The 12,694-nt window shown below is 49.0% G+C and overlaps 1 non-coding gene across 1 annotated transcript; it reads left to right on the forward strand.

Annotated features, from left to right (window-relative positions):
* The first annotated feature begins 8,747 nt into the window (after nt 1–8,747).
* On the forward strand, nt 8,748–8,818 carry TRNAG-GCC (transfer RNA glycine (anticodon GCC)). The gene has a single exon. It is a non-coding gene; the product is annotated as a tRNA-Gly (tRNA).
* The last annotated feature ends 3,876 nt before the right edge of the window (nt 8,819–12,694 follow it).

Genomic DNA, 12,694 nt, shown 5'->3' on the forward strand with positions numbered 1-12,694 from the left:
ATCCCGATGTGGAAAATCACTACATATAGACTAATGAGGCTTATTCACATAGCAGTACATCCTGCCGCTGGCGCTCAGATGTCCCAGTGTCAGAGAGAGATGGAGTTCCCAATGAAAACACCTCATGGAACACACCTGTGCCTTTGTTGTGCATGAATACACAAGGGTCTATGGACCGCTGCGAGCACTGTCTCTCACACAGGGCAGCAGACACTGGGATGTGTATATATAGTGACACTGAGTATTTGTGTATTACTCCACATGAAAATACTGAAGGCCAAAGTCACCCTCAGGTTTATTGTTCCCCCCTGATTTCCATCCCCAGATGTGTCCTCCTATACAATGTTATTGAAATCAGGGACCACAAAGAGCTAAACACTGCATCAATAAGGAGGACCCGCCCCCGTGGTCCATCCTCGTTAGTTTCTGGACAGTGCTAGCCAGCATAACAATACATGGATTCCTCTATAGAATTACTATTACCAATAGTAAACACAGAGTAATCTTGCAGTGACGTGCAGTGAGGTCAGTGGCTGGTGAGGCAAATATGGCAGCTAAAGTACTTTCACTTTCAATCTCCCTCCTGGTCTGTACAGTAGGGATGGCCATCGACCATCGATGATTAGAAATCATCGATGGTTTATGGCCAATGTCGAATAGTTTTGCCATCGATGGGGGAGAACCAGATGGTTTCCCACCATCGATGTAAAGCTTAAACGAATAGTTTCGTTTTTGCTTTTTCCCTACAGTGCCGTAGCACGGAGCATAGCTCCGCCCCTGACACCCGCGAAGCCCCGCCCCTGCATTTTGATTGGCCCACAGGCCACTCAATCAGAGAAAATGGATGACCATCGATATGCAAAAACATCGATGGTCATCCATAGAATGGTTATAGACTATCGATGGGCAGTTGCACTTTTGCCATCAATGGCAATCATCGATGGCAAAGGCAACGATGGCCATCCATACTGTACAGCACTGACAATACCACTGGTCCATGAGCTGCTGCAGCAGGTACCCCTGCCCCCTACACAGCCAGTGCGGTGCCATTTATTACTATGTGCAGCACAGAGTTGGACTACATGATGGGGTTACATAGGGTTGGGGATGGGGGGGTTTGGTTTGACCAAGCAGATTTTTTTGCTCATTTGCAAGAAGTAGAATGTCACTATCAGGATACAGCAGTGTGAATACCTGCTACTGATGATGCAAAGTAACTTGTATGGTAGATGTGTCCCTGGTGCTCTTGATGCAGAGGGGAGAGAAAGCAAAAAATTGTATCTTGTGGGGGGGGTCGCTGGTGCCGTGAATGGGGGAGGGGGGCCGCGGGTGCAGCGAATGGGGGAGGGGGGGCCGTGGATGCCGCGAATGGGGGTTTTGAGTTTGCCGAGAATGTGGGGGGACGGGGCATTTACAGGTGCCGCAAATGGGGGAGGGCATGGTGTTACGGGTGCCGCAAATGGGGTGGAGGTAGAGTTGGAGCTGTGAGCAATGTTCCCTCTAATTTTACTAAGGATGTGTGCGGCTATAGATATTGGCTGTGCAACTTTGGAAGGAAATTTACATTTTTGTGCGTCTCCTATATATAACTGGAAAACGACGTTCAGCATTTGTGTTAACTTTACTTCAAAATGATATTAAACATTCAAAACATTTAAACATTCAAAACACAGCACACGATGTAGTTAATGGGTGAAACACACATTAATTGAGTCCACAACTGCAAAAAGGGGACAACTGCTGCTTTGTGCGCTCTGTTGTCATGTCTGTGCGCACGATCAGCGAGTTGTGTGCGCGCGCACACGCGCACAGCTTAGAGGGAACACTGGCTGTGAGGGGAATTTGTTTGAGGACTGAGGTACAGGAGGCGGTGTTGCAGGGCATTTAGTGCTGTGAGAGGGAGGGAAGACAGCAGGACAGGAGAGGAAAGGACAGGAGAAGCCACTCACTGTGCGCCACTTCAATGCTGAAGTCAGGACGACTGTCGGGACGGGTGGTGGGTGACAGGCGCTTCTTAAACTCTGCACACAGCACTGAAGTCAGCGGGCAGAGGCTGACTACTGCAGCGCAAATCATTACATTACCATACCGTATGCACTCAAAGAAACGCCGCGGCCGTACCCAGGTACCACTGCTACTCCCTCCATTTACATGGCCCAATCACATCGGCTTCAGTGAGAGGGGCGTGCTTTCATATTGGCTGAAAGCACGCTCCTGTCACTGAGGCACTTGTAACGTTGCCACTTCTAGTAGTATTTTTTATGGGCATTTGCAGCCCGCCCCCCTGCCCGTCCGCTGCTTCCAGGGTTTTGTTATGGGCAGCTCAGCTGGAGGACTGCTTTCGGTGCCTCCAAAATCAATGTAAAAACTGTGCAGCAATGAAAATGATTAGAGTAATATAAAGAAGATTCTTATGACACAGAATATGTGTCATAAGTATTTTCTTTGCATTATTTTAATCACTAATGACAGGGGAGGCACTGCCTCCCCTGACTGCACGTCCCTGTAATCTTGTTGCCATTGACTACCGCATGTATTCAGCAATTGGGTGAATACATATATAAGGGCAGATGTACTAAGCCTTGGAGAGCAGTAAAGTGAAAAGAGATAAAGTACCAGCCAATCAGCTCCCAACTGTCCTTTTCCAAACAGCCTGTAACATGACAGTTGGTAGCCGATTGGTTGGTGTTCTAATACTCAGTACATCTCCCCAATAATCTGCAATATGCAAAATATCACAGACCCAAATGTTTCTGGCCTCCTGTCACCAAGAGACCTCCAGTTTGTCTTTTTCTTGGTCCCTTTGATGTCCACACTTCTCCACCGCTCTTGGTCACACTTTTCACGGTGAGGCGTCACAAGGATGGGAAGGTGACAAGACAACACGTTCGGTTCCCCAGTAAGAGCTTCCCAGCCGCCTGTCCACACATGTCCTCCTCAGTAAAAAGAAACACTTAAAGTTTATTGCGCCTGTCCCTGCTGTAATATTGCTGCTCCCACGCCACACTCTCAGCCTTCCGCACACTTCCAAACTAGAAGGGTGATAATAGTCATGTGTGCGATAGGTTATTAGGTGGGTTGGTCCAGTTTTTATTATTTAGGTATAGTTTGATTAGTTTGTTTACTGTTCCTGCCTGCAGTGATTACCTTTCTGCATCCCTCCACTCCTCACTGTTACTGGCTGATGCACATGATGTCATGATGTCATGACATCACTCATTGGTCGCTCAGGACTCCTTTGGGAACATTGTGCAGAGGCACAGTAACAGGGCCCAGTGCCAGTGTTAGTATATTAATACTGGTCTGAGTCTCTGCAAAACTAGAAGCCAACCTTTGTGATGGGTCATGGATTTGCTGGATTTCGTGGACCCTTCGGGAACCCAACTTTGCCTTGTGGGAAATCCATCCCAGAATGTAGCAACTGTGTGAAAATATGAAAAGTGCTGCAGCCACAAGAATATTCTGACGCCCTCCGGCGATTTTGTGGGACCTAGCGGCTACCTGCATGTACAGCGTTGAACTTATTGCAGATGACAACCCCTTTATCACACTATGGCCCAATAGTGTTGGTCACAGCACACAATGAGCAGGGCCGGTGCCACCACTAGGCAGCTTTAGGGATCTGCCTGGGACTCCGGCCACTGGAGGGTGGCAGGAGGGAGCAGGATGGAGGTGAGCAACTCCCCCCCCCCCGGCCGCAACTCTCTCCACCCCCGGCCGCAACTCTCCCCCCCCCACCCCCCGTGCATCACACACACCATCCCCTGGAGTGACTCGGCAGCCCTCACCGCATCTCCCGCCACCCCCCCCCCCATATGGAGCGACACGGCGGCCGCATCACAACCCCCCCCCCCGCTGAGTTATGCGGCAACCCGTGCCGCATTCCCCCCCTGGAGCGGGTGACAGGTGAGCTCCTGACATTAATTACACTTTACCACACACTCCTGTGTCCTTGTTGTGTAGCAGGTTTGTGTGGCTAGTGTCTTTCACACAAAGCATCGGACACTGGGCTGTGTATTTTATAGTGACACGGAGTACATGTGTATTACTCCACAGGGAGACACTCGGGGCCAGTGTTACCTGGACATTGGTGTCTCTGGTTCCTTTCCTGTACCACGAGACCTAATAACTCCAGGAATAACAAGGCCTCGCTTCTTATGTCTGCGCCGACTTCCTGTCAGTCAACCTCCGTCCGCTTTGCATCTACAATCCGTACGCATTTCCTGTCCCTATCCAGCCGCATGCACATGTCATTTCATAATCGCTCAAATCGCAAACTCTCTAATTCAATGCTGAATTAGGCCCCATAAGTGAAACATTACACAGATTGGGCGATCTAAACTCCATACCTTCCCCATTTGAAAATTATTAAATGTGGGTGCAAGGTGCAAAGTGCTCCTGTGCCTAGGGGTAGGGATGGCCATCGACCATCGATGATTCAAAATCATCGATGGTTTGTGGCCAATGTTGAATATCGATGGGGGAGAACCAGATAGTTTCCCTCCAAACAATGTTTTGCTGGGTTTTTTTTCTCAAAATGTCAGGGCACGGAGCATAGCCCCGCCCCGACACCTGCGAAGCCCCACCCCCATGTTCTGATTGGCCCACAGGCCACTCAGTCAAACACAATGGATGACCAGTGATAGCTAAAATATATTGATGGTCATCAGCGGCGTAACTATAGCACCGCAGCCCCCGCCACCGAGCGGGGCGCCCCCTCCCCCCCTAATGGCGGGGGGGCACCCAAAACTTAGTTATGCCACTGATGGTCATCTATGGCATAGTTTAGCACTATCGATGGCCAGTTGCATTATTGCCATCAATGGCAACCATCGATGGCAATGATGGCCATCCCTAACTAGGGGGCAAACTCCGCATCCATATTATTTACTACTTACCTCCGCCCTGGCAGCAGCAGCTGGGCAGAATCACCAGAAAAATGGAGCAGCAGCCGTTTTCCATGTGTTGTGTAGGCGGTAGCACACCACTGCAGGTTATTATATAGAGGGCCGACAGTCAGAAAGTGGACAGTGTCTAGTTCGACCATAAATGATTAACATGGTCAACCATAAGCAAAAGAGTTGACATGGAAATGATTGACGCATGAAAAGGTCAACATGCATTTTTTATGGGGTTTTTTTTGTGTCACTTTCAGCACACGGACCTCCAATTTGTGTGCATCGTTTCCTCGCACGGCTCGATGTAGCGGCAGTGCTTCGCACCAGTACAATACGATATTTCTTTCTTTCTTAGTCAGTGTTGATCGATTTAAAATCACTTTTATCGATGATTGACTTCCAGGGCTATGACACACACATTTACTGACAGATTCATTTTATTGTCATTTTAGGGGGTTATTCAGACCTGATCACAGCTGTGCGAATCCGCTTAGTGACCACTTATCGAATGACTGCGCCTGCGTATGGATCGAAGCTTGCATACGCAAGGCCAAACAGCTACAAAAAAAACAAAAATTACTCTGATCGTCAGCCATTCCCAAGTTGATTGACAGGACACCGCCGTTTGTGGGTGTCACCCGGCCGTTCCTGGGATGCCCTCAATCAGCGATATTAATGTTAGAGTGTGACCAGTGCTAACATCGGATAATGACCTCAGCACAGGGGTGATTAAACCCTCAGCAAACCCTTTCCTCTGAAGTCTTTTACCCACCACACAAGAACGTGTCAGATATATCACCTCATCTCCGCCTGTTGTCCCTCTGGTGTCACTTCCCCAGCTCCCGACCCCCGGCTGCAGAGGTGGCAGACAGAAGTGTGGCCTCATTACTGGCCCATTGTCACCTGGACACACTTCCTGGGCACACTTCTGCCCCTGCAGCCTCGGTTGTTTGATCTGCTCCACAACAGCCCCTCTGATGTAGCACAAAAGGCCACTGCTGCTGTCTAGAATCCCCAGTAACACCTCCCAGGTGTTAGACATCCGGAACTAGTTTCTGCCCCTCGGGGGGGTCCAACATTTTGTACATGTGCCTTTATTACCCAGTGCAAACCATCTTGTTCTGCAGCTGGTCTCACAGGCAGTATATTCTTGTCTGAAAAAATCCTAAATTGTGCTTCAGCCAATCAGCTGCTGTAATTTTTTTTAAATGCCTGACAGTTAGGGGCTGATTGGTTTTATTATTATTATTTTTTTATTATTATTTGTTTTGGATTTATCATCCGTAGCGAGTGATAACAAGAATATCACTCGTTGACAAATCCGCCCCCCCAAGTTCTAATCTGTTCAACCCAACATCGTTTCCGCCATTTTCTGCCTGATGACCTCTTCCTCTTCACGCCCTAAAATCTACACCCATCTGCTGTGATTCCGCACGGAGAGGGGTCATAACACAGAGGTGACAATACAACACAATTCACAACACCTTCACCTCTCTAGGCACACTTCTGTTTCCATGACACACTTTAAAAAACACATGAGGAGTTTTATTGCCTGCTAGCTTGCGGTAAAGATGCGTATGCACTGTGTGACCGCTCCCTGCTGGTTACTTGTTGTCCCTGCATCCAGAGGAAGTTGATGGAATTTGTACTATTTTTCTTTTGCTTACTTGATGCCAAAACTTCTACACAACTGGTGTGCATTGCACTGGTGTGCAATGTGACAGGTTGTATTGGAAGGACCATATATGATGTTCATTGTATGTTTTAGTGGCATATTTATTATTTATTGGGTCCCAGACTTGACCATTGTCATTTACGGATAAACATTGCCCCTGAACTTATGACAAATCGGTTGTGTGTAGATCCACTTCTGTTTTTTGACCAGGATGTGATGAGGGCGGAAGTTGTTAGATGCCCTCACAGTGTTTTTGTTTTATTGTATCTATAATGTACGTAGGTGTAGGGGTACTTCCTCATCTTTGCGGCCACCGCTTACTCTATGGAACTTATGTAGCATCATCGTCCCCTCGCAGGCTCACTTCGCTCACCACGCTTCGGGCTTGGTGGCTCGCTCCGCTCCTCTCGCCACAACTTTACTAAAGGTAATAGATGGTGGCGTGGACACAGGATGGTGGCGTGCAAACAGGATTTGTAACAGGTCCATCATCAAAAATCCTTACGTAGCGGGGGAAAATAGTGAATATAGCGGCTAACTGCGGTGGCCACAAAGATGAGGAAGTACCGATGTAGGGTATTTTCTTTCATTTCAGCTGGATTGTACCCTCGGGGCAGATTTATTTTCTCCCTCAAGGTATATGTGGTCTCAGTGCATGATGGGAAAAGTCCAAATACAGAATTGGATCTAGCTGCAACCACGACGAACCTCATTACTGCCACATGTCAGAGGAAAGCCTCAATAGCAGTGATTTTCAACCTTTTTTACCTTGCGGCACACTAAATAAGATTTTAAAATGAGATCCCCACAGGGCAAAACACATTGGCCCCCACAGGAAAAAAAAAAACCTATTGCCCCCCCATATAAAAAACAATCACACTGGTCCCCACAGGTAACACAAATAAAATACATTGGCCCTTTAAATGAAAAGAAGAGACCAGTAATACCCCTTTTACACCGCCGAAAAATCCGGGTCAGCGGCGGGTCAGACCCGGATCTTCGGCGGTGTAAATCCCTAACGCCGTGTCCCTTTACACGGGACTTCTACCCAGGTCCTGACCTGGGTAGAACACGGCTAGGACCTGGGTAGAGGGCGGTGTAAATGGGAACGCCGGGTCGGATGACCCGGCTCTCATTTACATGAATGGGGAACGTCCAACCTGCGGACCGCAGCGTCCGCAGGTTGGACGGGTTGTCAGTCTGACACTGACAGGCGGCGCTGCTGTCTGCTATACCCTGCAGACAGCAGCGGCGGCGGGGGAGGGAGGTGAACGGATGCCTGTGTGCGGCATCCATTCACCTCCTGTGCGACGGCGGGGGGGGGGTGCGCGCGGTGACTGGGGGCAGCCCAGCAGCTTACCTTAGTGCTGGGCTGCCCCCAGCAGCGTTCCGGTCCGGCGGCGGCGGTGATTGGCGCTTGGAGATGACATCATCCTGTCATCTCCAAGCACCCGGAGGGGAGGGGGGGGGGGTGCGGGCCGGGCTGTCCGCCCGATGTAAATTGCACTAAACGCTGGGTCGCACTCGGCTTGAACCTGGGTCTAAAAAAGCCGGGTGCGACCTGGCGTTTTGGTGTAAAAGGGGTATAAATAACACTTGAACTGGAGGTGGCTGTAAACTAGTTTGGGCATCTCTAGATCTGGAGGCACACACGTGAGAACAGCTATAGATACTTTATCCCACACATGTGGCAGTTATTCCTCCCACAGCCAGAAGGGGTCACTGCAGCGCTTGCCCTGATTCCTTGGCAGTGTAATTAATAACATGGACATAATAACAGTGGTGTCTGTGTTGTAACACTCACTGTGCCTGAGAGCAGACCTCCCACTGGACAGGACAATGATGTGTTGTCATTGTCACCTTGGCACACTCCTCAGGCACACTTTCAGCCCTCTCCCCCGGGCTGTGCATGTGTGATGTGTGCATTAGCATCTTCCTTCACAGACACAGCTAGCACTAGTGCCTTTTGTATAACACTTAACACATCAAGTCACAAAATCTGGAACTGATGATTGGATTAGAAGTAGCTCTGGGCTATGGATAAGTGGTGACCAAAAAAAGTTGACTTTAAAGTCTAAATAAAGTTTGCAAACTTTAAATACGTTATAAGCAGCAGGACAGTCCTGTGCACTCCTATACACATCTCCCCCGTTGCAGAAAGTATGACTATGTGAGCATTGGTGGTTCAGTGGTAGAATTCTCGCCTGCCACGCGGGAGGCCCGGGTTCGATTCCCGGCCAATGCAGCAGAGTTTTTTTTTTTCTCTTTTTTTTTGTCATTAATTTTAATCTGTTTCAGGTTGTTTTTTTTTTTAAGAACAACATTGTAAGAAACACCAATGCCAGAATATTGTATTCATTGTTGGTGCATTCTTAATGGAGATGGTAAGTCACTTTCTTCTCTGGATGTGATGTCACAAATGGACCTATTTATCAATATTGAACAGAAAGTATATTCTTTTTTTTTTTTTATCCTTGACCTACTCTCTCTTTTTCTGTCCGTGCAAAAAAACAACCGCCGGACCGGACCACAAAATCTGCAGTCCAGAGCTTGTAGTGTCCGGTCCGGGGGGTGTCCTGTCCAGGGGGTGTCTTGTCCGGGGGGGTCCCTGCGATAGCTATAACTAGGGACATGGGGAAGGGGAGATTACAGCCTCCCCGTGTGGTCCGGACCGTCCAGTTTTTGCTACATGCCTGGACCATACAGGGAGGCTTTATTCTCCCCCTCCTTCTCTCCATGGTGACAGGTGTCACAGGTAGCCCCCCAGACAGGACACCCCCGGACCTGACGCTACAAGCTCCAAAATGCAGAGTTTGATGTCCGCTCCGGCGGTCTGGAGGTCTTGTCCTGGTCCGGTTTTTACCCATACCCGTTTCCCAATGCTTTGCATGCACTTGACTGTCGACCTATTAACCCCTTGAGTGGTGGGTTTTGCTGGGGCTGGACGAACCTACCAGAGCGTAGGATCCTCCCCCCCACACCACCCCCCCCCCCTTCCTCCTGTCACTCCCCCCCCTCATCCCCACTCTGGCAATCGTACGGCAGAGCCCCCCTGCCGCTGCCCCAGCCGCCATTCACAGCAGACAGAGACCAGGTAAGGTGGCAGGCTCGGGGATGTTCGGGGCAGTTCTGGAGGAGTCGGCACCCGAGCACCCCTGAGCCGCGCCAAGCATCCCCGTGCCTACCGCCTGCTCACTGCAACTAATGATGGTGGGGGCAGCTGCAGGGGAACAGGGGGAGTGACAGGTGGGGAGGGCAGAGCGACCACTTTGGGGGGTGCCTGGAGAAGTGATGCGCCAGTGGTGCACAGCTCCAGGCACCACTGGCGCACACCTTCATATTGGTGGTATGCCCGGAAATTTTCCGAGACAGCCCACTGCGGCAGCGCAGCTGAGCCCGGTCAATTTCCGGGCATACCACTGAAGAGGCTAACTTTCTAATCATACACTGTTGACCTATCATCCGGATCTCGGGCTCTAGCTCTCCACATTGTACGCAAGGGGTGTGGCTGCCTCCTGGCCGTGCATACGCACCAGTTGACGTGGCAGAGGCCAAATCCATTAATTATTTAATTATGAAACCTAAGGACCAAAGTTTACCTATATAGTCCACCATGAGACTCCACTATGTGCTAAGTAGAGTGTTAGTTCATCTGTTTGGAGCATGAAATCCCATAGACCATCTCATTCTCTGTTGCCCTCAGGTTTCCCACCTTGGCTCCTTATTTTGTGTATTTTCCCCTAAGTGTGAGAGTGTCCCCACCATTGATGTTGTCTGGTGACACGTTGGGTGGACACTAGTGCACCAAGTATATTCGCATAGGGTTTGGTTGCATAGATAGGGCAGGAAGAGCATTTAAATCACATGTTTGCTTAAAGAGGTGAGAAGCTGATTGTAGCTCAGTATACGGAGATACAATGGTTCCCGGATCACCTTCACTTGCTTCTCATGGAAAGCTAATGAGGTCCCTCAGAGTTCATTAGTAACTTGGTTATTTAGAGAACACTTCCTTGTTCCAGGTTCTCCGACTGTGGTGGGGGATGTGGTCATCAAGGGGGGCCCGGAAGTGAGGAGGATCCCAGATATTCTTATACACCCTTCTGAAGACAAATATGGTCCTTGTGCTCTTGCACCTGTTTGGCACGCCTTCTATACAGAACTCTACTGCAATGATGGGAGAGACCAAAATGGCGCCAATTATGTGAGAGACAAACTAATAGCATTGCCTAGAGATCAACAAGGTTCTTTATTTGTCTATCCATCTATTGGGCAACTTGTGGACCTCTATGTAGCACCAATTGCTAGATATCGCAGTAGACCTATGATACTGATGACACAATGCTGAGCAATCTGAAGTACACATACTGTAGATAGAATAGATACACAGGGGTTCCGTTTCCCAATACAAATCTTTGTCACAAAGCCTCTGGTTTCCACAGGTGTCTCTTATTTACATTGCAATGACCTGCCCCAAATGCTTCATGTTTATACATGAATGTGACCTGCTGCCTGGTCTTTGTCCCTATTATGTCCTTTTCTTTTGTGTCATTTCACCTTGTGTCCCCCCCCCCCCCCCCGACCCGGATATCTTCTGAGTTATTGACTTTCTGCATCTGGACACATGTTGTACACAGAGGGGCTCAGACCCGCTCAAGTGTTGTGGACAAAATGCCCAAATAGATCTCCTGCTCTTCACTGGAATAAATTGATAACAAACTATTTAAATAGACAAGGTTCCTGGTGCAACCTCTTATATAGCCATACCCTGGCTTAGTAGGAGAATTGAGGTCAGTCAGATCTCTGGAAGATCTGGAGACATCAAAGGCTCATTAGAAGTGTCAGGGGCCACCAGACGTTCACTTGTGAAGCAAGAAGTGTGTCTTTCCCATGAACACACTTCTCTTTAATGGTCCCAGGACAATAAAGTGGTGATGCTACCTCCATAATTTGAATGCCCTTGTTAATTTCACACCGCCCTGTGGCCAACACTCAGCTCCTCATCTCCTGGACGCAGGGAGTTCTCGTCATTTGGTGGCAGAGATTTCATGTTCTTGAGGAATTTTTTATGCATCATAATGGAATTTATTAAATATTGCCAGCAGTATATATATATACAGGTCGGGTATCCCGTATCCGGGCATCCCGTATCCGAATTATTCCAAAAACCGTGGTTTTTTGGAATAATTCAATTCCCCCCCCCCCCCCCCTAACCCTCTTTTAATACTTACCAAGTCCTCTGGCGTCCACGGCAGGCCTTCAGCATCCTCTCCGGCATCTCCAGCGGTCCCAGGAGTGCTTTGCGCGAGTGCGCGCGCCGGTGACGTCACCGGCGCGCCTGGGAACTTGCGCAAAGCACTCCTGGGACCGCTGGAGACGCCGGAGACGGTGCTGGTGGCCTGCCGTGGACGCCGGAGGACTCCATGGACGCCAAAAAACTGAATTTTCCCTTATCCGGAATGCTCGTGGTCCCGAGCATTTCGGATAAGGGATACTCAACCTGTATATATATATATATATATATATATATATATATATATATATATATATATATATATATACAGTATATACATATATATTTATTTGGGTATATTACCTGGCTATAATTTAGGGCCTGATTCAGGTTGGTTCAGTCCCCAGCTTATTCACGCCAGGGACCGATGGTGCGGCTCTGCACCTGTGTATCGGTAAATATACGTATATGTTTTAGCCAGGACATTGGGGGTTATTCAGACCTTATCAGAAGCAGGTTGGCCGATTATCGATAGACTGTGTATGCGTATGGATCGTACCTCGCACGTGCGAGGCCATGTTGGGATAAAATCCAGCGCCTTTTTTTTTATTGCTGGCCATATGCGGGTTGATTGACTGACGTTTGTGTGTAATAACGGACGTTTTCTGGGAGTGTCAGGGAAAACGCAGGCATTCCCGAGTGTTTTCAGGGAACGCCTGCGACGTCAGCTCCTGGCCTTTATCAGCCGGATTCTATCGCACAGGCGGAGTAGGGTTCTCAGCTACGCAACGACTGCACACACTGGATAAATCATTCCATCGAGGGGTTCATTTACTAAGATGGGAGTTCTATTGAAGATGGGATGTTGCTATGGGCAACCAATCAGATTCT

Source organism: Crinia signifera, chromosome 4, assembly GCF_055691185.1.
Source record: "Crinia signifera chromosome 4, ASM5569118v1, whole genome shotgun sequence".
Taxonomy (NCBI): Eukaryota; Metazoa; Chordata; class Amphibia; order Anura; family Myobatrachidae; genus Crinia; species Crinia signifera.